At 42.3% G+C, this 25,721-nt stretch overlaps 1 long non-coding RNA gene across 5 annotated transcripts in view; it reads left to right on the top strand.

Annotated features, from left to right (window-relative positions):
* The window catches only part of LOC113607992 (uncharacterized), a 665,100-nt gene that overhangs the window by 500,663 nt on the left and 138,716 nt on the right, over nt 1-25,721 (top strand). The window contains exon 7 of one of the 5 annotated variants that reach the window (XR_003428172.1): nt 18,001-19,211. The exons of 1 other annotated variant lie outside the window; for it this stretch is intronic. This is a non-coding gene — a long non-coding RNA (uncharacterized LOC113607992). Of the gene's footprint in view, nt 1-18,000; nt 19,212-25,721 lie in introns of those variants that run through there. 3 more of the 5 variants (XR_003428171.1, XR_003428174.1, XR_003428173.1) reach the window with 3 other exon arrangements.

Here is a 25,721-nt window from a genome sequence, read left to right as displayed (position 1 = left end):
AGCTCTGGAGCCATGTTTCCTGAAGAGTGGTCCACTCATCACTAGTCATATAGATAAGCGCTCATATTTCAATGCATTTGGATGTTCTTCCTCTATTTATGGCAAGTTATACACATGTTCCAAATTTTCTTAAATTTTTTCTTTCAAGAAAGAGAAATGAGTTGACCTAAAGAAAAAGGAAGATTAATAGTATATGTGGTAACAGATGCAATAAAATCATGAAGGTGTCAAATGAATGACTGAACCTATACAATCTAAATCCATCTCTACCTTTATAATATTTCTCTACTCAAAAACATTAAGAAATGCCATACTGGGTCAGCCCTGTGGCCCATCTATTAGATCAAAAAATGACCCCAAGAATACTTCTTTCCTCATAAATTTATCGAGCACCTGCTATGTACTATAGATAGCCTTACTTAAAGGAGATACAAGTCAAGTGAGAAGATAGACTCATCCCAAACCACTGCAATTCAGGGTCATCATTGTCATGATGAACACCCGAAAGGGTCAGAGAGAGAGAAGATGCAGCAACAAATAAGAGTGCTGGGGGGCTTCCCTGGTGGCACGGTGGTTGAGAGTCCGCCTGCCGATGCAGGGGACACGGGTTCGTGACCCAGTCCGGGAAGATCCCACGTGCCGCGGAGCGGCTGGGCCCATGAGCCATGGCCGCTGAGCCTGTGCGTCCGGAGCCTGTGCTCCGCAATGGGAGAGGCCACAACAGTGAGAGGCCCGAGTACCGCAAAAAAAAAAAGAGAGTGCTGGGTTTGGGTCAGAGAAGGCTTTACAAAGGAGGTGATATTTGAGTTGAAGCTTAAAGGGGAGTAGAAATTTACAAAGAGTATTGCGTGAGAAAGCATGGTTGCCTTCCACAAAAACAATCCCAAAATTATTTAATGGGTAAAACAAACATACATGGATTATTTTTAAAGTTCCTGCTTTTAGTTCCAGAACAGACTAGCTTGCCCATGTGGTCAGTACTTTAGGGGTCTAGAGGGTCCTCTTGGTAGCTGTACAAATGAGCCCATTGGCAAGGAGCTCTAGGGGAGAGACCACCAGACCTAACCTTAACAGGAGGTTTTTCCTTTAAACGTGGTCTGTGGTAAGTTCCCTCCCCACACTAAAGAGCATCCAAAAAGTACATTCTTGTTTCTCACTAAGGATTTGTTGAGTACCAAAAAGGTTAAGAGATTGAAGGTTGCTTGATGACCTCCTCCTTAGAAGCAACTACAGGGAGAATGAGTTCTGTTTCCAAAGACCCTTGGAAAAAGTTTCCCTTGGGTGAACCCCAAGAGTTGGAGAGATCAAATAAGTTTGAATACTGTCCTTATCACTTTTGGGGGGTGCTCAAGACTGCCTCCTTTTTTCCCAAATCTCTTATTGAAGGGTCAGACACCAGCATTTTGTGTATCTACATTTCTTTCATTTTCAATGGCTAACTTAAAGACAGATAACAGTGGGACATCTAGTGACTTAAGCTCACCTGCATTGTAATTCTCCCAGGGTAGATGTCCTTCCCAGGAATGATCCCTAAGAAAATTCCAAATATATGTGCATATAAATCTAGGTTATTGACCTGGCACCAAACTCTATCTGCCACCTACTCTAACCTGATGCCAAGCAGCTCACAAATTGAAAACTCATTTAGAGTGTCTCCAGACATCTTTGTTCTCTGTGTATAAAAGGTGCCAGAGAACATTCTAAATTGGCAGCCGTTATGGCCAATCACAACCCCACCCAGTGTAGCCATGCACAATGAATATCTGCAAAACTGCGAGCCAGGAAGCAGCTAGAAATACCTCTTTGGACAGCCATCTGTGTCTGCCTACTGTCTTGCTTACTAGATGGTCAGCTCTTCATCATCCTTAGCCTCCACACCCAGAACCTATGTGCCTGACACATAGTAATGGCTCAAGAAATGTGACAGAGGGATGATTCCACTCTACTAACTCTTTTTCTGCTCTATTCCCCCAAGGTCAGTTTAGTTTAACCCCTGTGTTTCCAGCATATGAAAGTTACTTAAATCTGTTTGATCTAGATCAAATCAGAGACAGGACAAAGTTGAAGATGGTGCTACATCATAGTCAACAGCAAAATTATAGACAGAAGCCAGTGGAAGGATTGCCGTCTATAGGAATTGCTGCTGTAGTATTGTGTGAACCCATCTAATACAATCTGTAGCTCAATACCATTTGTGTGTGTACAAATATTAGTTAACACTCATAGTAAGAATTCTTATTTTAGGTCCTCAAAACAAGCTAAAATAGCTTGGCACTAGAACCAACTTGATTTCTCTGGCTTAATATGACCCTTGACAATTTCCTTAGGTATCCATGTCAAAGACTGTGTACCACACCTGGAATTGTGTGTCCAAACAGGTCTAGTATACATTAGGGATGAGAAAATGGAAGAATAGAAGGTAGCTCTGTTCAGAAAGGAGGATCGTAGAATTAAGATATTAGCAGTGGAGATATTTCTAATAATGGTCATGCATTTAAGCAGATATACTGGAATAAAAAGAAATAAGGGACAAAGAGTTATAATGCCAGCGTATTGGAAGGTCAGAATGGTTGCCGAAATCCCCGAGAATGATGGCAGTAGATGGAATAGAGGGGAGAACTAAACCCGAGGCTCAAAATTAAGGTGGAATTATCTGAGAATTTGTGAGAGGGTGAGATATTAAGATATGAAGTCCTAATGTGGAAAGAGTGCTGAAAGTTACAGTGTGACAAAAGTTTAAAAGCAAAAATGGGGATTATTACAGTGTTCTATTAACATATAATATTGTATATGCATCCCCTTTCTTGCCTGGAAAATTTCCTAAAAATAGGAATAAGAATAGGAAAAAACTAGCATTTATTACCTGCCTACTGTGTTCCAAACCCTGAACCAGTAGTTTGTGTTTTTTTTAACATCTTTATTGGAGTATAATTGCTTTACAATGGTGTGTTAGCTTCTGCTTTATAACAAAGTGAATCAGTCATACATATATATATGTCCCCATATCTCTTCCCTCTTGCATCTCCCACCCTCCCTATCCCACCCCTCTAGGTGGTCACAAAGCACCGAGCTGATTTCCCTGTGCTATGTGGCTGCTTCCCACTAGCTATCTATTTTACATTTGGTAGTGTATATATGTCCATGCCACTCTCTCACTTTGTCCCACCTTACCCTTCCCCCTCCCTGTATCCTCAAGTCCGTTCTCTAGTAAGTCTGCATCTTTATTCCCATCTTGCCCCTAGGTTCTTCTGACCATTTTTTTTTCTTTTTCTTTTTTAGATTCCATATATATGTGTTAGCATACGGTATTTGTTTTTCTCTTTCTGACTTACTTCACTCTGTATGACAGTCTCTAGGTCCATCCACCTCACTACAAATAACTCAGTTTCGTTCCCTTTTATGTCTGAGTAATAGTCCATTGTATATGTGTGCCACATCTTCTTTATCCATTCATCTGTTGATGGACACTTAGGTTGCTTCCATGTCCTGGCTATTGTAAATAGAGCTGCAATGAACATTTTGGTACATGACTCTTTTTGAATTATAGTTTTCTCAGGGTACATGCCCAGTAGTGGGATTGCTGGGTCATATGGTAGTTCTATTTTTAGTTTTTTAAGGAACCTCCATACTGTTCTCCTTAGTGGCTGTATCAATTTACATTCCCACCAGCAGTGCAAGAGGGTTCCCTTTTCTCCACACCCTCTCCAGCATTTATTGTTTGTAGATTTTTTGATGATGACCATTCTGACCAGTGTGAGATGATATCTCATTGTAGTTTTGATTTGCATTTCTCTAATGATTAATAATATTGAGCATTCTTTCATGTGTTTGTTGGCAATCTGTATATCTTCTTCGGAGAAATGTCTATTTAGGTCTTCTGCCCAATTTTGGATTGGGTTGTTTGTTTTTATGATATTGAGCTGTGTGAGTTGCTTGTATGTTTTGGAGATTAATCCTTTGTCCATTACTTCATTTGCAAATATTTTCTCTCATTCTGAGGGTTGTCTTTTAGTCTTGTTTATGATTTCCTTTGCTGTACAAAAGCTTTTAAGTTTCATTAAGTACCATTTGTTTATTTTTGTTTTTATTTCCATTTCTCTAGGAGGTGGGTCAAAAAGGATCTTGCTGTGATTTATGTCATAGAGGGTTCTGCCTATGTTTTCCTCTAAGAATTTGATAGTGTCTGGCCTTACATTTAGGTCCTTAATCCATTTTGAGCTTATTTTTGTGTATGGTGTTAGGGAGTGTTCTAATTTCTTTGTTTTACATGTAGCTGTCCAGTTTTCCCAGCACCACTTACTGAAGAGGCTGTCTTTTCTCCACTGTATATTCTTGCCTCCTTTATCAAAGATAAGGTGACCATATGTGTGTGGGTTTATCTTTGGGATTTCTATCCTGTTCCATTGGTCTATATTTCTGTTTTTGTGCCAGTACCATACTGCCTTGATGACTGTAGCTTTGTAGTATAGTCTGAAGTCAGGGAGACTGATTCCTCCAGCTCCATTTTTCCTTCTCAAGATTGCTTTGGCTATTCGGGGTCTTGTGTTTCCATACAAATTGTGAAATTTTTTGTTCTAGTTCTGTGAAACATGCCAGTGGTAGTTTGATAGGGATTTCATTGAATCTGTAGATTGCTTTGGGTAGTTGAGTCATTTTCACAATGTTGATTCTTCCAATCTAAGAACATGGTATATCTCTCCATCTATTTGTATCATCTTTAATTTCTTTCATCAGTGTCTTATAATTTTCTGCATACAGGTTTTTTGTCTCCTTAGGTAGGTTTATTCCTAGAGAACCAGTCGTTTTTACCACTATTATTTCATTTAATTTATATATAGAGTTGGCATGATTTGTGTTTGATCTGTAGTTGTGAATAGGAATTCTTTAAGTGTGTAGTGTTTTAGTCTAACTTCTTCCTATAGCAATTTGACATTGTTATTCCTCTCTGAAATTGAGATGTACTGAAAGAAAAAAAAAAAGCACTATCAACACCTAGCAGACAACTATTATGTTCCTGACACATGTTTAACCTACATTTATTTTCATAACGTCTCAAGGACAGCCTTTCAAGATGAGGGTTACTGTTCCCATTTTATAGACTATGAAACTGAGACTCAGATTAAGAAACTTGCCAAGAGTCACAGAATTCATTAAGAGATGACGGATTCAAACAGTTCTGTTTGATTCCTACCCATGTTCTTTCTACAACATCTCACTCTGTTTCAACTGAAGAGACTTTCAGAGAAAATGATAATGGTGCCATTTACAGCTACAACGAACAGGTAGAAATAACTTTCAAAGGAAAAATTGAAAACGTAAACTCCTCTTCACAATGGAACCAGGAGTAGGGTTCATAGGAGGAGGGAGAGAACTGAGATGATGGGCATTCTTATTTTCAACATCAAAAAAGAGAGGCCAAAGATGAAGGGTATTCTGGAGGTATGTATTTGTAAACGATAAAGAAAGAAGGCTTGTTTCTAATACACTTACTCTATCCTGTCTACACTTCTTTAGTACTTCTAGACATGGAGATGGTTGCCCCAGGTCTTTCACCTGTGGTTCTAACAGGAAGTCAGTTTGTTGTCAACACACATAATTGGTAGTCTGTCAAAAAGGTACACAAAATGCACATTCTTGGGGTCCCTGAAATTGTCCACCATCCTTTATTTCAAGATTAACTGTAGTCTTGTATCACTTCTCCCAGAGACATTGCCAGGAAAACAGCTTGTTTCTGGGCCTGGTCTGGCTAACTCTCAAGGTTGGTTGTTTCAACCTCAGATAACATGAGAATGACCTGAAGGATTTTTAAAAAATATTCCCTAGGCACCATTCCAAGAGATTCTGATTCACTTGGTCTGGGCTTGGTCCTGAGCATTGGCATTTTTTAATTCTCCCCAGGTTATTTTCATGTGTGGCCAGGATGGAGAATCATGGGCCCGTACCCATTGATTCACCCATACCATAGACACACATTCTCCCACCATCTAATATCCCAAGCCACTGGAAAATGTTAGAAGTTAATGAAGGACCAAACACCAATTACTTCTCCTTGAACATTTCCCTTTTTCCGTCTTTTACTTCCCACATCTCTCTCTTTTACTAAAACACTTCACTGGAAAGCAACACTCAAAAATTATTAAAGGCAAGTAGCTCAGAGAGGCAAAAAATACCTTACCTACCTCTGGATATGTCCCCGCTCTTGCCTATTTTATAATACTTTTGTATAGCTGACAGAAAGATTAAAGTCTCAAGAAACTTTGAAGAAAATATCTGAATATCGATAGTTTGGAAACTTGTTTGATTATTCCTTGGACTTAATTTCCAGGAGTGGTGATCTTATAGTTACAAGCTTCTTTTTGCAGTAAACAAGGCTAAACCTCCTCAATTTCACAGGATTGACAGTGTATCATGATGCCAGGCTAATAGACATACCCAAAAGGAGAGAAAGAGACAACATCATTATCAAAATCAAGTCATCCCACCATCTGTATGTGCTGTGTGACGCCTATAGAATCTGCATAAGATAGAGCCACCATATCTAGAAAATTCAGCATCTGCGTGGAAATGCAGTTGTTAAATATGAGAAGAGAAATGATAGCACATGATAAAACTCTTAATTAATGAAGGAGTGGGGGAAGGGATTATATATACACATGTTTTGAACCCAGCACTTCAGGCTTTCTTATTGAATCATTGCAATTACCGAACTATTTCTAGTTCAAAGATGATGGAACTAAGGCTCAGAAAAGTTAACCTGGAGTCAGTACAGCACAATAAGTAGGAAATTCAGGTTCAATTCTGACAGCATTGTCGCCTACGAGCCATGTGATTTCAGGCAAGTTCTTTTCCCTGAACTTCTGTTTTCCCATCCATAAAATGTCAAGGTAATAAGAGGTCCTATCAGTTGCAGAGAATATTAAAATATAAAGCAATCACCAATCATTTACTAATCCTTGTCTAAATGGTAGCTGGAATTTATTCAAGATAACGTAACATGTGAACTCTAGTCTATGAAATGCCATTTCCTTTCCACAGTACAAGAGATATAGACCAAAAGATTTCAGAAAAAGGGAAAGGTGAGGTGGATTGAGAAATTCAGAGAAGACTCTAAAACTGAAGAGATAATAAGTTAGCTGGGGGCTTCCCTGGTGGCGCAGTGGTTGAGAGTCTGCCTGCCGATGCAGGGGACACGGGTTCGTGCCCCGGTCCGGGAGGATCCCATATGCCACGGAGCGGCTGGGCCTGTGAGCCATGGCCACTGAACCTGCGCGTCCGGAGCCTGTGCTCCACAACGGGAGAGGCCACAACAGTGAGAGGCCCACGTACTGAAAAAAAAAAAAAAAAAAAGTTAGCTGGGTTTCAAAATAAAAATACGCATAAGTAAGAAGACTTGTATGTTCTCCCCTTTGGGGCTGGGCTAATTCCAGAAATGTTGGTTTTTGGCATTCCACGTCAGAAATGAGATTTTAATTGCTCTTTGATGTACAGCTGCCAACTTTAGCATGACATTATGAGGAATGCAGAGATGCCTATGAGGAAGAGCAGAGAACAAAAATTCCTATGGCAAATTCACCAATCCCAATTCCAAATCCCTCTGTTAGATCTATCAACAGACCGGGCATTTGTTCTCAAGTTGTGGTCACTCTGAGCCATGCCAAGGCAGCAGGCGAGGTGTGGCCACACTTTCCTGTGCGGCAGACACAGAGAACAGAGCCCTTGGAAACTTTTGACATCTGTAAGTCTGAGTGAAAGGGCGCATCGGGAGTGAGCCTGCCCCTGCAGACCCCTTCCAAGGTGCCCGAACCACTCCTCTGACTTGATGAACTCCACATGCGGCCACAGCTACTTATAGTATCAGCCCGTGTGTGTCTTGTTAAAGCCTCTATATCATATTTCTTAGCTTTGGAAGTCTGTTTCCTACAATTGGCCCATTAAATTTTACCTCCTTTTCCTCCTCTACCGCATTCTTGGAAATCCAGTCCACTACACAAACAAATGTACGGGATTATCAAAATATTTGAAACCACTCTTTGCCCTCCCTGTTTTTCTGGTGTTCCCAGAAGTGTGAATTGCTATAGCATCACTCTTCCTAGAAACTTAGATCTCACAGAGGTTCATTCAGCCACAGGGGAGGGAAGAAGAGGCCTGAGAGATCAGCAAGTTTGTCACTAAGCCTGCTCCTACTAAGTGGAAACTAATCCCAAAAAGGGCAGCAGGGCAACAAGAAAAATCTTCAGAAAAAATAAAAGTACAAACAAAAGAAGAGCAAGGTAAACAGGCTCAAGTGACTAATCAAGAAACAAAAGGTTTTTGAATCAGATCTCTATAGTGCATCAAAAAATTAAAAATTAAATTAAAATTTTAAAAGATTTACCTGCAGAAATTGGAGAAAGTGAAGAGTGCAATCTCTGACGAGGCAGGAGAGAAAGGAGGCATGTCTGAGGACTAACGTAGACCATGTCTTGTGAGTGGCCCCTGCCTCTCTTCTTAGACCATCCAGAGGAATATTTTAATCAACAATTTGGTAAATGCAAGTATTTTAGTAATTTGAGAAACCCATTTTTCAGAAGGAGGAAATTCCACCTCATCCCACTTTTTAAAACATTTAGGTAAGTGCAAATACTTTTCTTTAAGATGTAAACCTCATGCTGATTATTTATCTTTCTATACGATCAGAAAGTAGCCGGTACTGAATCATGGCAAGGCTTGACTGTTAGCTGTCAACCTTTCCTAAGTTGGGCTCACGGTTTTATATCCTATCATACAAAGCATACTATCAATAAATGGCGACTTAGAGTCACAGACATGTCTTTAATCTGTCTTAAACATTTTAAATCATTTCTTTACCCATGTTGGGTTTTAGCAGAGTTGCTTCCTAAAGAAAACTACTCCCTGATCCTGGCTCTCCCTGTCAGAATTGTGTGCTCTCTGTGACATCTTTTGTCACGGTCATCCTTTTTTTCCTAATAACTTTGTTAATGTACTGTGAGACACTGAAATTAGGAGTAGATAGGGGGTGCAGGGTGTATGATGTTAATCATTAATTAGTGGAATTTACATTCCATACAAATTGTTCATATCCATTCCCTGATCCTCAAACACAAACCAATACAATCTCAATTTTAATCAAAAAAAAAAAAAAAAAACCCTAAGTACAAATAAGGATTAATTTCCTCAGTTTCCTTTTGTTAATAGGATATAAAGAATAGGATTTCCCAGAAGAAGATAAATTCTTAACCCAGCGATCTGTTTTTGTTTTCATTTGGTTTTGATTTGTGCTAACATTAACTGAGAATTTTCTTTGTTCTAGGCTCTAGTGCCTTTTCTTATTTAATCTATGTGAAAATCCTCAGTTAGATATTATACCAAGTTATAATAAAATGGGGCTTAGGGAACTGGAGTAACTCATCCAGGGTTGCACAGACAGTGGACAGCTGTGCAGGAGCCATATTCAGGGGAGGCTGAACTTGTAACTCCTTCCCACCTATGGCACAGGACTGACATTTCTGGCTGCTGTAGGGATATAGTTGTGGGTGCTTGGGCAGCTCTTAACTCTTAGAGCATAAAACTAAATGAATCCTTTTCCCTAAAGCCCCCTGTTAATGACCCTTCCTCTGTGCCAGTGATCCCGTGAGGTTGTCCATCATCTCTGCCTCTCTCTGAGCATCCACCAACCACCACATCCTAACAATTCAGTCCCACTGCGTGCATCTTCACAAAGTTTCCTTCATCCACCCCTTTCCCTTCATTCCTCCCCCCGCTCTGCAGCAAGTTGTCCTGAGTCCTCGCCTAGACCATTCCAATAACTCATGTCTCTGGAAGAAGTCTCTGGATCTCAAGAGACACAAACTAACCTCCAAGTAGCCTAGGCAACAGAGAGCTTGACTGGAAAGTCACTGGGACACTCACCAACAGAAGGCTGATGTTACCTTTGGGCCATGGGAAAGCCTGGAAATGAGAAGGGAAATGCTCCTTCGCACACCTCCCACCTGTCTCTGCTTCTCTGCCTGTCACCTTCATTCTGTTCATGGATAGGGCATCCCCTACACATCAAGAAACACTACCAGCCAAGGTGCCCAGGAGTGCCATCCCACAGCTTCTACAACCCAAACAGGCACCTCGTTCTCAGAATCTGTTTGGAAAAAAGGAAAAGGGGGGGGGGGGAAATGGATCCCAGAGAAGCATACCTCTAGATCAGTCAGTTGTGGCCAAGGAGCCAGGGTCAGGGAAGGACATGGAAACACATTTTTTAATTGGAAGAGACACAGTTCCTGGAACAGGCTGCATGCTTTTCCAACCACTATGGATTTGCCCTTGCTGTTCTCTCCCCACAACCATCATATGCAAAGCCCTACCCATTCTCCAAGGCCATCTTAAATAGCACCCAACCAAGAAGCTTGGTTCCATCACCTCCAAGAGGCCTCTCTTCTTTGAATGCGCCACTTCTCCCCAGTTGTTTCTCCCTTAGAGCCTTTTCATTACTGACCTTGCATTAAGGATAGTGTTGGCCAGTTTTCTGGCACAGATAAATTCCTAGAGGAGAGAGGTCAGATTGTATCACATTTATATTCCCCTAAAAATGCAAGCAAAATTCTTGCTTATGACAGGTACTCAGTAATATTTTTGCTGAATGGTTCAGTTGAATATCAGTGGCTGAGAAAAGATTCATTAACCATCTTGGGTGTTAGATTCCTCATCAAATAATGAAGACTCAATAATATTGCTGGAATAATGTTCTTTGTTGGAGGGAGGATGTCTCGTGACTTTTCTCTTGAGGGAGTTAGCTCTCAAGAGCTAGTTGGCTCTCAATATTCTCTTGAGGGAGTATTAGTTTACTAATCTAGACCGGATGAGGGTATGGTTCGACAGCCCAATTCACACATTCATTGCTTCCAGAGAGATTCTACTGGATGTGTTTCAATTACACCCAGGTTCACATGTTACCTCTGCTTTCCCAGGGCTTGATGCAAGCTGCTAAAGGTCTCGGTTTCCTCTTCTGCCGAATGAGAGTAAAAGTAGCTCCCTTATGTTAGTATCATCCTTGAGCCTCATGAGATAATCACCTGGGCTGGCTCCAGGACACGGGACCTGCATAGCCACACAGGGCCTGGCGCTGCGGAGGGGATCGCACACTTGAGGTTTAATGCTCTGCAGTCACAGTCCCAGAATCTGAGTTTTATAAGTGAGATCCAACGGATCAATGGCACATGCACTGGAAGCTTGGAGACTCGGTTCGGCTGTGGTTCTGCCTCCCCACTCTCTGGTGCCCTGGCCCTTGCCTGATCCCCTCCCCCCATGGCCACCCAACAACTGCTGTCACCCTCCCCCATGCCCCTAGCAGGGTCCTGTGTGCTGGCACAGGGTGGGTCAGGGCCAGAGTTCAGGAGGAGCTCGTGGCAACGCCATCTCGGCCCCAGGCTAGCAGTACCAGGGTGTGTTTATCAGGCAACTCAGCAGGGTCCAGCCTTTCACTCACCCACCCAGCTCACCTGTCCAGCATGGGCTGAGGAAGGGGAGATGCCTGACACTTCCCCCACCCCCAGGCAGGGTGTGCATGTCAGCCTAGCAGTGGGTAGACACCACACACACATGTGGTAGAGAGGGATCCTAGGAGCTTATGAGGGTCTGCACTTGCTCTAAAGGTTTTCTTATGCTCAAGGGAATGCAACATTAAATAGCAAATAAAGAACCACACTGAAGGTAGAGAGCCTGTGGATAGAAGGAAAATTTTTATTATTCTTTAAATTTAAGATATAATTGGCATGCAACATTCTTGTTTGGGGTGTACAACATAATGATTTGATATATGTATATATTGTGAAATGATTACCACAATAAGTTTAATTAACATCCATAACCACACATAGTTACAGACTTTTTTCTTGTGATGAGGACTTTTAAGATCTACTCTCTTAACAACGCTCATATATGCAATACAGTATTGTTAACTATTTTTTTCCAGTATCTAATATTTTTTTTCTGCTTTATAACAAAGTGAATCAGTTATACATTTACATATGTTCCCATATCTCTTCCCTCTTGTGTCTCCCTCCCTCCCACCATCCCACCCTCCCTATCCCACCCCTCGAGGTGGTCACAAAGCACCGAGCTGATCTCCCTGTGCTATGCGGCTGCTTCCCACTAGCTATCTACCTTACGTTTGGTAGTGTATATATGTCCATGCCTCTCTCTCGCTTTGTCACAGCTTACCCTTCCCCCTTCCTCAAGTCCATTCTCTAGTAGGTCTGTGTCTTTATTCCTGTCTTACCCCTAGGTTCTTCATGACATTTTTTTTCTTAAATTCCATATGTATGTGTTAGCATACAGTATTTGTCTTTCTCTTTCTGACTTACTTCACTCTGTATGACAGACTCTAGCTCTATCCACTCATTACAAATAGCTCAATTTTGTTTCTTTTTATGGCTGAGTAATATTCCATTGTATATATGTGCCACATCTTCTTTATCCATTCATCCGATGATGGACACTTAGGTTGTTTCCATCTCTGGGCTATTGTAAATAGAGCTGCAATGAACATTTTGGTACCTGACTCTTTTTGAATTATGGTTTTCCCAGGGTATATGCCCAGCAGTGGGATTGCTGGGTCATATGGTAGTTCTATTTGTAGTTTTTTAAGGAACCTCCATACTGTTCTCTATAGTGGCTGAACCAATTCACATTCCCACCAGCAGTGCAAGAGTGTTCCCTTTTCTCCACACCCTCTCCAGCATTTATTGTTTCTAGATTTTTGATGATGGCCATTCTGACCGGTGTGAGATGATATCTCATTGTAGTTTTGATTTGCATTTCTCTAATGATTAATGATGTTGAGCATTCTTTCATGTGTTTGTTGGCAGTCTGTATATCTTCTTTGGAGAAATGTCTATTTAGGTCTTCTGCCCTACTGTTAACTATTGTTTTATATCTTAATGACTTTAATGGCACCTTTTCCTTCTTTTTGAACAAGGAGCCTCACATTTTTATTTTGTGCTGAGCCCCGCAAATTGTTTAACCAGTCCTGTAGATCACCTAGCACTGTGCCAAGTATTAAACAGTGCTTAGCGATTGATAGCTATCATTTTCTTATCATTAATAACTGTTCACACACAGTCTGACGGTTTCGTACGGTAAGGGGCTTCCAAAACTTTGACATCTCTCATCTCATTTGATCCTCTGAGGTAGATAGGATATGAATATTGTATCCATTTTGTAAAAATCCGGAGAAGTCAGGAGGCCTAAAATCACGTCGCAGGTTAGTGGCAAATCGGGGCCTGGATCCGGGTGCTCTAACTCACGGCCCTATGTTTTCCCTGGAGGACCTGCCCGTCAGTGACCCACGGGGCGGCTGTGTGGCCTTTTCCTCACCTCCCTGGAGCCAACAGCTCTGAGCAGTCCTGGAAACTCTGCTAGGTGCCATGGCGCTGTAAGCAGTTGCCCGGCCACTGCAAGAAGGAGCCCCAACCTTGTCCTGCATTTATTTTCTTTCCCAAACCTCACAAAACCATGAAAATCAAAGATGACTCCCAAGAAGCCAGCCACCAGACTCTGCAAACCCAGCCCAAGGCTGTGGATGGAGGGGCCACAGAGCTGTTTCTCTGCTCCTGTTGACTCAGGTCTGTTTACCTGGCTCCAGAGTTCCAGTTTCCTTGCCTCAGAACTTGTGCAGCCCTCAGATGTATGCTCTAGGCAGACGGGATTTATGGTGTGTTCATCACCCATCCCACCCCAGGACTCAGCACCTCTCCCTGCAGCTGTCAAAAACACGCAGTCATACCCAGCAGAGCGTCAAGCAGTTCACCGAGGGGAGCTCCTCGGAAATAGTGCCTAGTTCTGGCCCAAAGGCTTTGCCCAGTTGCCCAAGTTCTGGTGATAAAAATGCCAAATATAATGTGGAGTGAAAAACAGAAGTCAGACTAGCCCAGAGGGCAGGGTGGGGCAGGAGTCACAGGCTGGGGTTAGGGGACAGAGGAGGTTTGGCAGATGCCATGCTCCTGGACTTGCCCTGATGTGCCCTAGATTTGAAGGTGTGGGGAGTAGATGGCGTCCTTCTGGGGCTGTGCTGGAAGCAGAAGCACTCTGGGAATTGGACTAAATCCAGAAGCTGGCTTCCCTGAGTCCCAGGAGAGTTTATTTTTTCCCAATAACTTTGACTTTCATTTGGGGAATATTAAGTAAGAGGAGTATGGAGTCCAGGGCTAGAATGTGACTGAAGCAGCCATCTACCTCAGTCCTTAAGCTGGAAAATGTGCAGGTTAATAATACCTACATGTATTGAACGTAAGCCATTTGCCATCCATTGGACTTTGAATATATTGTTTACACATTTATTTCTAAACTTCACAGCAGCTCCGGGATCACATTTATTATTAAGCCCATTTTAAAGATACAGAAAATGAGGTTCAGGTGGTAGCAGAACTTGACAAGTTCACATAGTAGTAAGTTGCTAGTATTGGAGCCCAGATACAATATTTCTCTACGAAGCAAGTTCAGGTCACGCTCTGTCCATTGGGCCTCTCATTGCTAAGCCCATGGAAAGAGTAGTCATGGTCACCACTCCTGACATCACGAGGATTTACCCAGCTTGCTTCGCAGGACAGTAGCCATTCTCGGACTTTCCTGGTGGTGCAGTGGTTAAGAATCCACCTGCCAGTGCAGGGGACACGGGTCCAAGCCCTGGTCCGGGAAGATCCCACATGCCACAGAGCAGCTAAGCCGGTGCGCCACAACTACTGAGCCTGCACTCTAGAGCCCGTGAGCCACAACTAGTGAAGCCCACGCACCTAGAGACCGTGCTCTGCAACAAAGAGAAGCCACAGCAGTGAGAAGCCTGCACACTGCAACAAAGAGTAGCCCCCGCTCACCACAGCTAGAGAAAGCCTGCATGCAGCAATGAAGACCCAACGCAGCCAAAAATAAATAAATATATATATATATATATATATATTTTTTTTTTTTAATAGCCATTCTGTAGCACAACTGATGGTTCTGGGCCTCTCTCTGGGTGAAGGAAGTATAGAGTAATCCTCTCTCTTACCTCCTGGAGGAGAATGATGCAGAGGTTGGCAGTTTTCCATTCACCAATTTGTTCTTTTATTTCTTCTCTGCACTTTGAATCATTTTCCTTACTTTTAACATCTCTTCCAGTGACAAATTAAAGCCAAAGAGATCAACTGAAATGCTGTGATTCTATAAACTCTGTCTGGTAAGAGCTCAGCCAAAAGGGAATCAAAATAAAGATCACCCTGGCACTACCACCAGGAAGGAATCTGTTGAAAAATTCTATTTTAAAGTCATCTGAATTTTATTAATCCCTGTTCTTGCGTCCTTCATCAAATTAGACTATTGAGAGGCTTTTGAAAAATATGGAGACTGTCAATAAGGTAGATCCCTGCAGAAAACTGGACTTTAAAAAAAAAGAGTTTAAAGCCTCACAGTTTACATGGAAAATATTTTTTTTGGCTTTCATTAATTTTCTAATGTTCACTTCCTTCAACTGTAAAAAAGGAATCCAATTCAACAAGTACTCATTAAGAGATTACCACGTAAAAGATATGACATCACAGGGAAGATAACAGTAGAGAAGATATGGGCTCTGCCCTCCAGAGTATGACAGGCCTACAGGCAAGGCTGCTACCTACTTAAGTAATTGAAATACTGGCCTGACTATGGTCAGGCTGTAGCAGAAGCCCACACCAAGTTGTTGGGCCTCCAGGAATGGTAGCATCTGCCCCGATCACCCTGATCACCAGGGTCATTAGGATGTGACTGTGATATACGTGAAAGTGCTCTGTAAAGAGATGTACAGATCTAAGGAATTTTTCATCATTCTCATTACCAAGCATGGTAGTTAAGAATGTAGCCTCAGTGAACCCTCCTACGCTGTTGGTGGGAATGTAAATTGGTGCAGCCACTATGGAGAACAGTATGGAAGTTCCTTAAAAAACTAAAAATAGAGCTACCATATGATCCAGCAATCCCACTCCTGGGCATGTATATCTGGAGAAAACTCTAATTTGAAAAGTTACATGCACCCCAATGTTCATAGCAGCACTGTTTACAGTAGCCAAGACATGGAAGCAAACTAAATGTCCATTGACAGATGAATGGGTAAAGAACATGTGGTATATTTATACAGTGGAATACTACTCAGCTAGGAAAAAGAATGAAATAATGCCATTTGAAGCAACATGGTTGGACTTAGAGATTATCATACTAAGTGGAGTAAGTCAGACAAAGAATGACAAATATCACGTGATATCACTTATATGTGGAATCTTAAAATATGACACAAATGAACTTATGTACAAAACAGAAGTAGGCTCACAGACATGGAAAACAAACTTCTGGTTACCAAAGGGGAAAGGTGGGTGGAGAGATAAATTAGGAGTTTGGGATTAACAGATACAAACTACTCTAAATAAAATAGATAAACAACACAGTCCTACTGTATAGCACAGGGAACTATGTTCAATATCTCGTAATAACCTATAATGGAAAACAATCTGAAGAAGAATGTATATATACATATATATAGAGAGAGAGAGAGATTTCTGATATGTATATTCAGAAACATACATATGCTGTACACCTGAAACTAACACAGCATTGTAAATCAACGATACTTCAATATAAAAAGGATGTGGCCTCAGTAATCAAGCCTGGATTGGTCTCCCTACTTTGCCACTTATACTACATAATCTTATGTAAATTGCTTAAACACTTTAAGATTCAATTTCCTCAGCTATAAGAAGGGGATAATAATAGGACGTACCTATATGGATATTGTGGGCATTAAATGAGTGGATATATCTAAATGACTTTGCACATTGCTCAGCACAGTACAAGGCCACAGAGATGTTATTGGTGTTGCTATCATCCATGTTTACAGTACTTCTCAAAACTGTCATCAAAAACAAGGAGAGTTTGAGAAACTCTCATAATCAAGAGGAGCCTCAAGAGACATGATGAGTAAATGTAGTGTGGTTCCCTGGATGGGATCCTGGAACAGATGAAGACATTTGAGGATAATCCGAATGAAAAATGGGCTATCGTAAATAATAATGTATCAAAATTGGTTCATTAAAATTGTGACACATGTACCATAGTAATGCAGAACGTTACCAGTACAGGAGGCTGGGTCTAAGGTATATGGAAACTCTCTCAACTATCAACACAACTTGTCTGCAAATCTAAAACTATTCTAAAATAAAAGGTTATTTATTTAAAGAAAAAAGGAAAAGCATCACAAGAATGTAATCATAACAAGAGAGCTAAGGAACTACGAGGGAAAAATCAGTCAAGTTAACCTTAGCCTGCATCACAGTTTTTCAAAGAAGCAGCAACTGGCCAGGAGAATTTTCATTAGGAAACAAAAGACAAAATTCAATAGCCAATATTAACCTATGTTCTTAAAAAAGGCTGTCTTGAGCAATTTGGTTAGTAGCCAAGGCCAACTCTAGTATTACAGTGTGTTACCAGTGGTATATGATGGCCAGTAATGCTGAGAATGATGAATAAGTATTTTCCTTTAACATATGATTAAACTCTCTGTTTAAGAGGTTAGGGTCTAGTACAAGCTAAAAGTCTACCTCCAATTGGAGAGAGCTATTGAGTACCTCTTCCACTTTATTTTTCAAGAGATAATGAGACAGGGCTTCCCTGGTGGTGCAGTGGTTGAGAGTCGCCTGCCGATGAAGGGGACACGGGTTTGTGCCCCAGTCCAGGAAGATCCTACATGCCGTGGAGCGGCTGGGTCCGTGAGCCATGGCCGCTGAGCCTGTGCGTCCAGAGCCTGTGCTCTGCAACGGGAGAGGCCACAAGAGTGAGAGGCCCGCGTACCGCAAAAAAAAAAAAAAAGAGATGAGACAAGGATCAAAAACAGCCCAACACTCAACTTCCCATCCCTCCTTGGTTTTGCCCTTAGAATGGGGCTGTCAAACATGATGATTTTAACTACATTATTAACATCTGTATCATCTCTTTTCCCATATCTGCCTCCAGCTGGCACCTTGGCTGGCTCCCTGGGAAACACAACTGGGCACCTCATGGAAAAGTCAAGGAGATAACCTCAGAAGTAATTCTGCATGGAGATGCTGAACCAGGACTCAACCCCTTCTCGCTCTGGATCATCTTTGTCATTGTCAAATAAGAGATTCGTGGAGGGGTTTATATATTTCCAAATGGGATTGTAAATGCTTAAAGTTCATAGAATGTTGGATCTGGGAGGAGATTCTCAGTTCAACTCAACCTTACATCCTACGAGAAGGAAACAGAAATCCAGAAAGTCATGCAGTTATATGTAACCAAGATGGAAACTAGAACCCTATTTCCCAACTTCCAGAGGAAAACGTTTGGCTCCAAGAATAGGCTTATTCCCCTGAGCCCTGGAGCTGATAACCAGGGGAGCCTCTTCACTATGTAAAGGTCACTGAATGATGACTTGCTACTACAGACACATTCCTGCAGCACCTACAATGTTCAAGACAGAGGTAGTACAAGAGGGAAATAAACTATGAGGGATGGGCAAATCTGGGTAGGGGACAGCCATGCCACACCCAACTGAGATGTGGACTGGGCAATCTACATATAAAACTATATTCCAGGTCCTGACTTCTAAAATGTATCAGCGGCTCTAGCTGAATGGCATTCTAGCCACACAGTCATTACCCCTTGATCCTAAGTTCGGCACAGCAGTTCTTACCATTAATTCTTCTAGTGTTGTAAAGAAGTAAGGGCAGAGGTGGGTGCAGATGGCAGACAAAAGAGTGGGTCATTTGGCCTGTTTAAGCCATAGTAAGGTCTCCCATCTCAGCACTAACCTATCTGCCAGCATTACAGGTGGCATGTAGCATGAATTCATCCCCTCTTCCGAGTCACCAATTTCCCTAATCCAAGCACACCTCCTACCCAGCCCAGCTTGACTCTGTTGATCCATCAGTTGCTGTCATCACCAGGAGTCAAGGCAAGCAGGTGTTTTCAAGATTTTTTTTAACTTTGCTAACACCAAGAACTCTTTGAATATTAAAATCTCAGGCAGCAAGCGTGTCTTTCTAGTTTGGTTTGTAATAGTTTGTAAATGCATTAATAATCCGCCCAACTTTGTCTGTCATACTTTGTGTTTTTCTAAATACACAAGCACGTGTCCTGATTAAGTTCTTATGTGGATTGCGTTAAGTCTGTGAGTTTGGGTGACTGTTAAAGTGCTCTGTGGTTTTGTCCTTTTATTTCAGGAAATACTTTCCCTAGTTAACCTCTCTGTGGTGTATATTCCTGTGCACAGGAAGCTCATTCTGTGGCCAGCTTCTGTTGTTCATTTTCCTCTTGACTGCAGGAAGATGGGTTGATATCAGGTTACGAGATATGAAAGAGGGAGGCATCTACCCCCTACAAAAAGGACAAACAACACCAGCATGGTATCAGTTATCAATTTCGCAGTAGATTGTCACTGATAGTTGGTAGCCCCCCAACTATCAGGAACAACTGTCTCATCTGGAAACACATAAATACCACAGGCTATGCAGCCTCAAAAGATTGGCCAAGGCTTCAGGCCCAATTTTTTAAAACTTCTCGATTTCAATCTTTTTGCTTAATCCTCACATGTACAGATTATCAATTTAGAGCTGTTAAACCCTAAGACCCTGACAACAGATACAAGGTTATGTTCGCTGCGTCTTCTATGCTTTGCCCTGTCCCCCATAAAGTAGACATGCAAAATGGGGGTGGGGTGACATTTGATGAAATAATGAATTATTGAACGTTTATCACTAAGCAAGCTCAAAGTTTTCCAAACTCACTTCATCATTTCTGCTTCTGCCTGGCATTGGCACCTCTTGATGCTTTTCTAAAAGCTTATTGATTACGAGGGGCTAGAGAAAATACATTTTTATCAAGTCTAAGCCTCTTACATCTCTACCTTCTCATATCTTAGATCAACAATTGATAGAGGCTATAGCTTTCACCAATTTTGGCTGCACTGCTAGGGCTGATGTCAGCCTTGCTTCTTTTATATCCTTATGTTTATTGGCCAAGGGTACATAGAACATTGAATGCACACATGGACATGCTGAGTTCTCAGGCTGTTAAAGTGATAATACAAATAATAGTATAGTGAGAGGGCAAGATGCTAGAAGGGGGAACAAATCATTATTACGGGAATAATAGAATTAAAGGAATTTCTCTACTCAGGGTGCTTAAGCCCCCAGTGAGTGATGAGGAGCTTTCATAAAGTATCCTAATCATACCCCCCATGAAGCCACTAATTTACTGCAGAGTAAGTTGGGCAGGGAGATTTCTATCCAAATTGGAGCTTGGGAAGTAGAGAATCAAAATACAGTTCATAATTCACATCTTCCATTATCTCCCCCAAAACAGCCCTTCAAATAAATTGAGGTTTGGTAACAGAAGCAAGAGCATTCTACTCTCTGACTAATTTCTACTAGTAGGGCGACCAACTTTCCAGGTTTGCCCAGAACTGTCCTAGTTTCAGCACTGAAAGTCCTGCTTTCCAGAAACCCCATATCCCCACAGAAATCAGATAGGTTGGTCAGCCTAAGAGAGAGAGAGAGAGTGGGCGTGCCTTTTAGCAACACAGTCCTCACTGGCAAGAAAATATAGCAGCCTTGCAGCTGGATCCAGCCCACCCTAGTGTCTCTAGGTGGGTCAGCAGCATGTGATCCAGCAGGTCACAGAAGGTCATGAGCATAGGGACCTGTGTGTGGGGATGGGGAGAGGGGCACAGCACCTGTCTTTTCTAGAACTCCATGTATTTGGTGTAGCCTCACATTTAGACTCATGAGGGAGAAAGGGGCGGGATAACTTTCCCTCTTCATCCATTGTATGGATGGGGAAATGGCAAGAGGGAGACAGTGCAGCCTGCTTGAGATTTCACAGGTAGTAGCAGGGCCCACGTGTGAAACACAGTTCTGATTCCTAAATTGTGATGTGGCGTGGACTTTTAATGCCTACAAAAATCCTACCTGGCCTGATTGAAGGAATGAAATGAGGAGGGCACAGTGTACTTGCACAGAGGTTAAGCAGAGGTTTTCCACTTCTGGAATTCACTTGCAGAAGAAGGTGCTGGCTTCCTACACTCAGGGCCCAGCAAAAACCTCTGTACACAGTGCCTAAGGTGGCAGCCCTAATGGTCCTTGGCGGGGAGGGAACCAGAGTGTATGTAACTCTAGGGATGGGAGAGGGATTCCATATGAAAGCAGACTCTCTAAATGAGGAAATTAAACATTTTTTTAGGAGCTTCCTGTGTATAGAGCCACAGAAACTTGTACTGAGCTGAACTGAAAGAATTCGACAGAGCGTTCCCTTGAGGAGTTTTGAGTCAGATGTTGGGAGAATCAAGGAATAAACATGGAAAGGATTTGAGAACAATGGAAGTAATGTAGGTTGACCTCGAGGGTTGTGATGGCAAATAAAATAGGACAAAAATAACATTGAATTTACCTCAAATGTAGGTTGCCTGGTTTCTTGGCCTTCCAGGGAACTCAGTCCAAACTGGGAAGTGCTGTGGGTTCCTCTGAATATTCATGGCTCGGCCAGATCCTTCCCGTTTCAAGCTACTTTTCCCAAGGGTTATTTGAAACTAAGAGGAAGCTGGGATTCTCAGGTATCCTGCCCCTGCCACAGAAGAGAACTTTTTCTGAGAGGAGAACCTGTTTATCACTCCTTCCCCACACAGGCAAATTGAAACACCATCATTTTACTTCACACAGGACTCTTAGGCATGCACCTACCTCGTTTGCTCAGCAATCATTGTGTGTGCATTTCCTTTGTCAGGTTCTATGCTGTGTGAGGGACATAGAGATGAAAGGACCAAATTCCTGCTTTTCATGAAGTTTACCATCAAATTCTCTGCCCAGGGTCCAGGGTTTCCCTGGTTCAGAATCATAAGACCTCAAAACTTACTAAGCTGGAGAGTAAAGAGAGGGAAGTGTCAGGAGAGGGGAGAGGATGTCCAAGGTAGCAAAGGCTACTGTCAGCTCTAGACCTTCTCTTGCCCTCCATCCCACCAAGGGTTTCCAAGCTACTGCAAAGCTCAGCCTTGTTACTAATATGAACATGTGGACATCCCTATAGGGACAAAGGTTCAGTTGTAATATCAGGGACATGTGATATTATGATATATAATAAGAAATATATATTTGGTCTTTGCCCCTGGGTCTTGTATGAAACTTCGAAAACCCTTGTAATTTCCTGAGTGAAGAGGGTGAAAGAAACATCTTTTGTCATTCATAATAAGCCCCTTTCACACATATTTGAATTTATGCTAATAAGATGACTTTTGAAACATCCCTAGATAGCATCAGGATGGGAGTGGAGCACTGGTTGCCAAAGGAGACAGCAGTGTGATTGGAGGGTTGGAATTTCAGCCCCACTCCCCCAACCGTCAACCTCTAGGGAGGAGAGAGGGACTGGATATTGAATTAATCACCAAAGGCCAATGATTTAATCATGTGTATGTAATAGAACCTCCATAAAAACCCTAAATGAAAGGGTTCAGAGAGCTTCCAGGTTGGTGAATGCATCTCATGCCAGGAGGGCGACATACCCCAAACTCCACAGGGACAGAAAGCTGCTGTGCTCAGTACCCTTCCAGACCTTGTCCTGTATACCGCTATTCATTTGCACCTTTATAATATTCTTTATAATAAACTGGTAACAGTGTCGACTGAAAAAACAAAAAAAGCACAACCTAGAAGTTGACAATCATGTTTTATTCGGCAGAGTTCCTGAGGACTTAAGCCGGGATGCAGCCTCTCAGCCAGCTCTGAGGGACGGGTCCCCAGAGGTGAGGGAGGAGCCAGGATATAGAGGCGTTCTTCCAAAAAAAACCAGGTAGCGGAACATCAGAAGATTACTGCTAATTATAAAACAAAACAACCCAGACATCTCAAGTTAATGAATTTAGCACTTTTCTGTGTATGGGAAGATGCAAGAATCCGGGCTTATTGAAATTATCCGTTTGTTAGGCACCTTAACTATCTAGGGCCCGCATCCTGTTTTTTCTCCATCCCGAATCCCCTCAGGGCGCACCAGTGGGGGGCAGCCATGGTGGCTGATGGCTTGATGACTGCAACACCCTTTGTTTACTGAAATGGCAGGTGACATTCTTTGTCCACATAAGTCAGTGGGATCCTATGAGCCATAATAGCAAATGACCAAAACCGAGGAGGAGGGGGCTGTGGGAACCCCCAGTTCGGGTCAGTTGGACAGAAGTGTGGTAACCTGGGAACCTATTCCTTACAATTGGCGTCTGAATTGGGGGGCAGTCTTGAGGGACTGAGCCCTTAACCTGTGGGGTCTGCACTGAGTCCATGTAGTTAGTATCAAAAGTGAATTAAATTGTAGGACACCCAGCTGATGTCTGAAGAGAATTGCTTGGTATGAAAACCCACACATTTGGTGTCAGAAGTGTTATGAGCAGGGCCAGACTTCCATCCATGACTCTGTCATTTGCTTCCCCAAGAAAGATGTTTCAATAGATATTGCAACCCAGTTCAATTAGTGAGGTCTGAGTTGCGATGCCACCTTCCAGCACAGGTAAGCGCTCTGTACTTGGTGACATTTATAATGATGATGATAGTTACCACCTTCGTAACGTCAACTGAGAAATAAGACCAGAGTCGTAAGGCAACAAAAGCATTTATTTGTTTTAGGAACTGCAATTTGGGAGACACAGATTTGAATAGAAACCCAGATGTGCTCCAAGGAGGGTTGAAAACCAAAGCGTTTTAAAGGGAAAGGAGGAAGCTTACATAAGTTGTTTTGCAAAAATTATGATTGGTGCTGGTAGACTGGAGCCATTCTTGTCTATATGTGATTGGTTGCTAGGGCTGTTACTATGTGAGAATTCACTGTGTAAACGTTCTTTAAGGATGTGATGGCCCAGGTCAAAGTTCACATTCCATTAGATGGAGACGTGCATAGGCCCTACTTCCCCCGTGGTCTCCTGGCTCCATTTTAGTGCTCTGTTGGCATGACAGACTCCATTTCATTCATTCCTTCACAGTAACAAAGCTAAATGCAACGCCTATATACTGAAAATATCTAACCTGCTCTAGCCCGATAAGCTCTGGCAAATCTATCACCACTCACCCCTGAAGACCACAGGGAAAGGAATCCCCACTTCACACCTCAGACTCCAGGCCTCCCTGTCAAGCTGTAGGTGAGCTCAGTGATGCCTGCTTGCCTGTGACCCGCCAGGGAACTGTTGGGATTCCAGACATCATGTCCCATGTTCTCTTGTGATGGCTTGTTTCCATCAGAGCACTTCTCCTAGTTTTTAATACAGCTTTATCAGAGCAGGGCCAGATCTGTTTTTATTCTTCATTGTATTCTCAAGCCCAGTGCCTCAGGAAAAGTATACTCACACAGATGCTTAATAAATGTGTATTGAATGAACAAGTGAATGAACAAACAGAAGAATGAATGATTGATCAAATGAGCTGCCCCAGAGGCATTTTAGTAAGAGATGGAAGAGTGAGCCAGGAAAAACCACAGTCAGCAGAGAGTTAGGTAGGCTCTATTTATCACAGAATGTGTGGCTTGGCAAATGTGGATCAGAAAAAGAAAATATCCAAGCGTGCTAGTGACAAGTAGTGATGAGCTTATTTTTCTTGTAATAAAATCAGCCTAACCAGGGAGCCCCCAGATCGTGTGATGAAGCCACAGAATAAATGCAAGAATAGCAGCTGGGGTGGGTCTAGTGCCACAGAAGCTCCAATCTAACCCACCACCCTAATGACAGCACACCAGGCGTACAGTGAACACCAGCTGTACCCAGTGCTGTTCACTGTTTGTCACCCAAGGCATTGGCCAGATCAACTTAGGGACATGAAAAACAAAGCAGCGTTTTTGCCAAAGCCCTTGAATTTCCAGTGGTTTCCATTCAGATTATCCGTAAAGGACTGTAGGCTTCCATCGCCTTTGTTGTTTCAATCTGCAGTGAGTCCAAGAAAAAGAGAAACCTCAAGCCCTCGCCAGCTTAGACTGGGGAAGGAATTCCTATGCCTGGGCCTGTGGGCAGGAGGGACAGGGGCCTCTGCTGGAAACGGTGCACTTCCGTTTCAGCCTGGGTGGCCCCAGCCAGGGCCTCTGCAGCCCTTCCTCTGCTGATTGGCCTGGAAAAAGGAAAGCCATATTCTCCATGGAGATCCTCTCTAAGGCAAGCTGTGTGATTTAATGAACCTTTGGAAAAGGTTTCACTTCTCACACATGCAAATGGTCCTTCAGTATTTGTCTTATGCCTCAGGACTCCTCACATTTCTTCTAATGCCAGATAAACTCCACTAGAGCCTCCCTTCCGTGAATCTTAAGGTCTGAGGGTCTTGTCCATAGGAGTCCTTTTTCCTTGGATTTTCTATCCTGCTTATCTGATAGGACCAAGGACAGGGCCTCTTTGCTAGACAGTTACCAGTTAACAGTGATCACTGTTAACAGTCTGAGCTAAAAATTTTTCCATAAGTTTGTATATGTGTATGTTTTATATTTGCACATATATGGGTTTGGGATTTCTAACATTAATTGGATCATATTATATGTATTGCTTCATAACCTCTTTTCTCACTTAACGATGTATCTTAGAAGTTGAACTTGAATCTCTATATAGCAAGATCTACCTCATTTATGCAATAATACTGCCATATTATTACATAGCAGAGATGTGTCATAACATCCATTCCCTTGTTGGTGTACGTTTGGCCCTAATTCCA

The sequence above is a fragment of the Aethalodelphis obliquidens genome, unplaced genomic scaffold, assembly GCF_003676395.1.
Source record: "Aethalodelphis obliquidens isolate GAN/ISIS:26980383/991018 unplaced genomic scaffold, ASM367639v1 scaffold51, whole genome shotgun sequence".
Classification (NCBI taxonomy): Eukaryota; Metazoa; Chordata; class Mammalia; order Artiodactyla; family Delphinidae; genus Aethalodelphis; species Aethalodelphis obliquidens.
The sequence above is the reverse complement of the archived record's forward strand: the minus strand, read 5'-3'. Positions and strand labels throughout refer to the sequence as shown.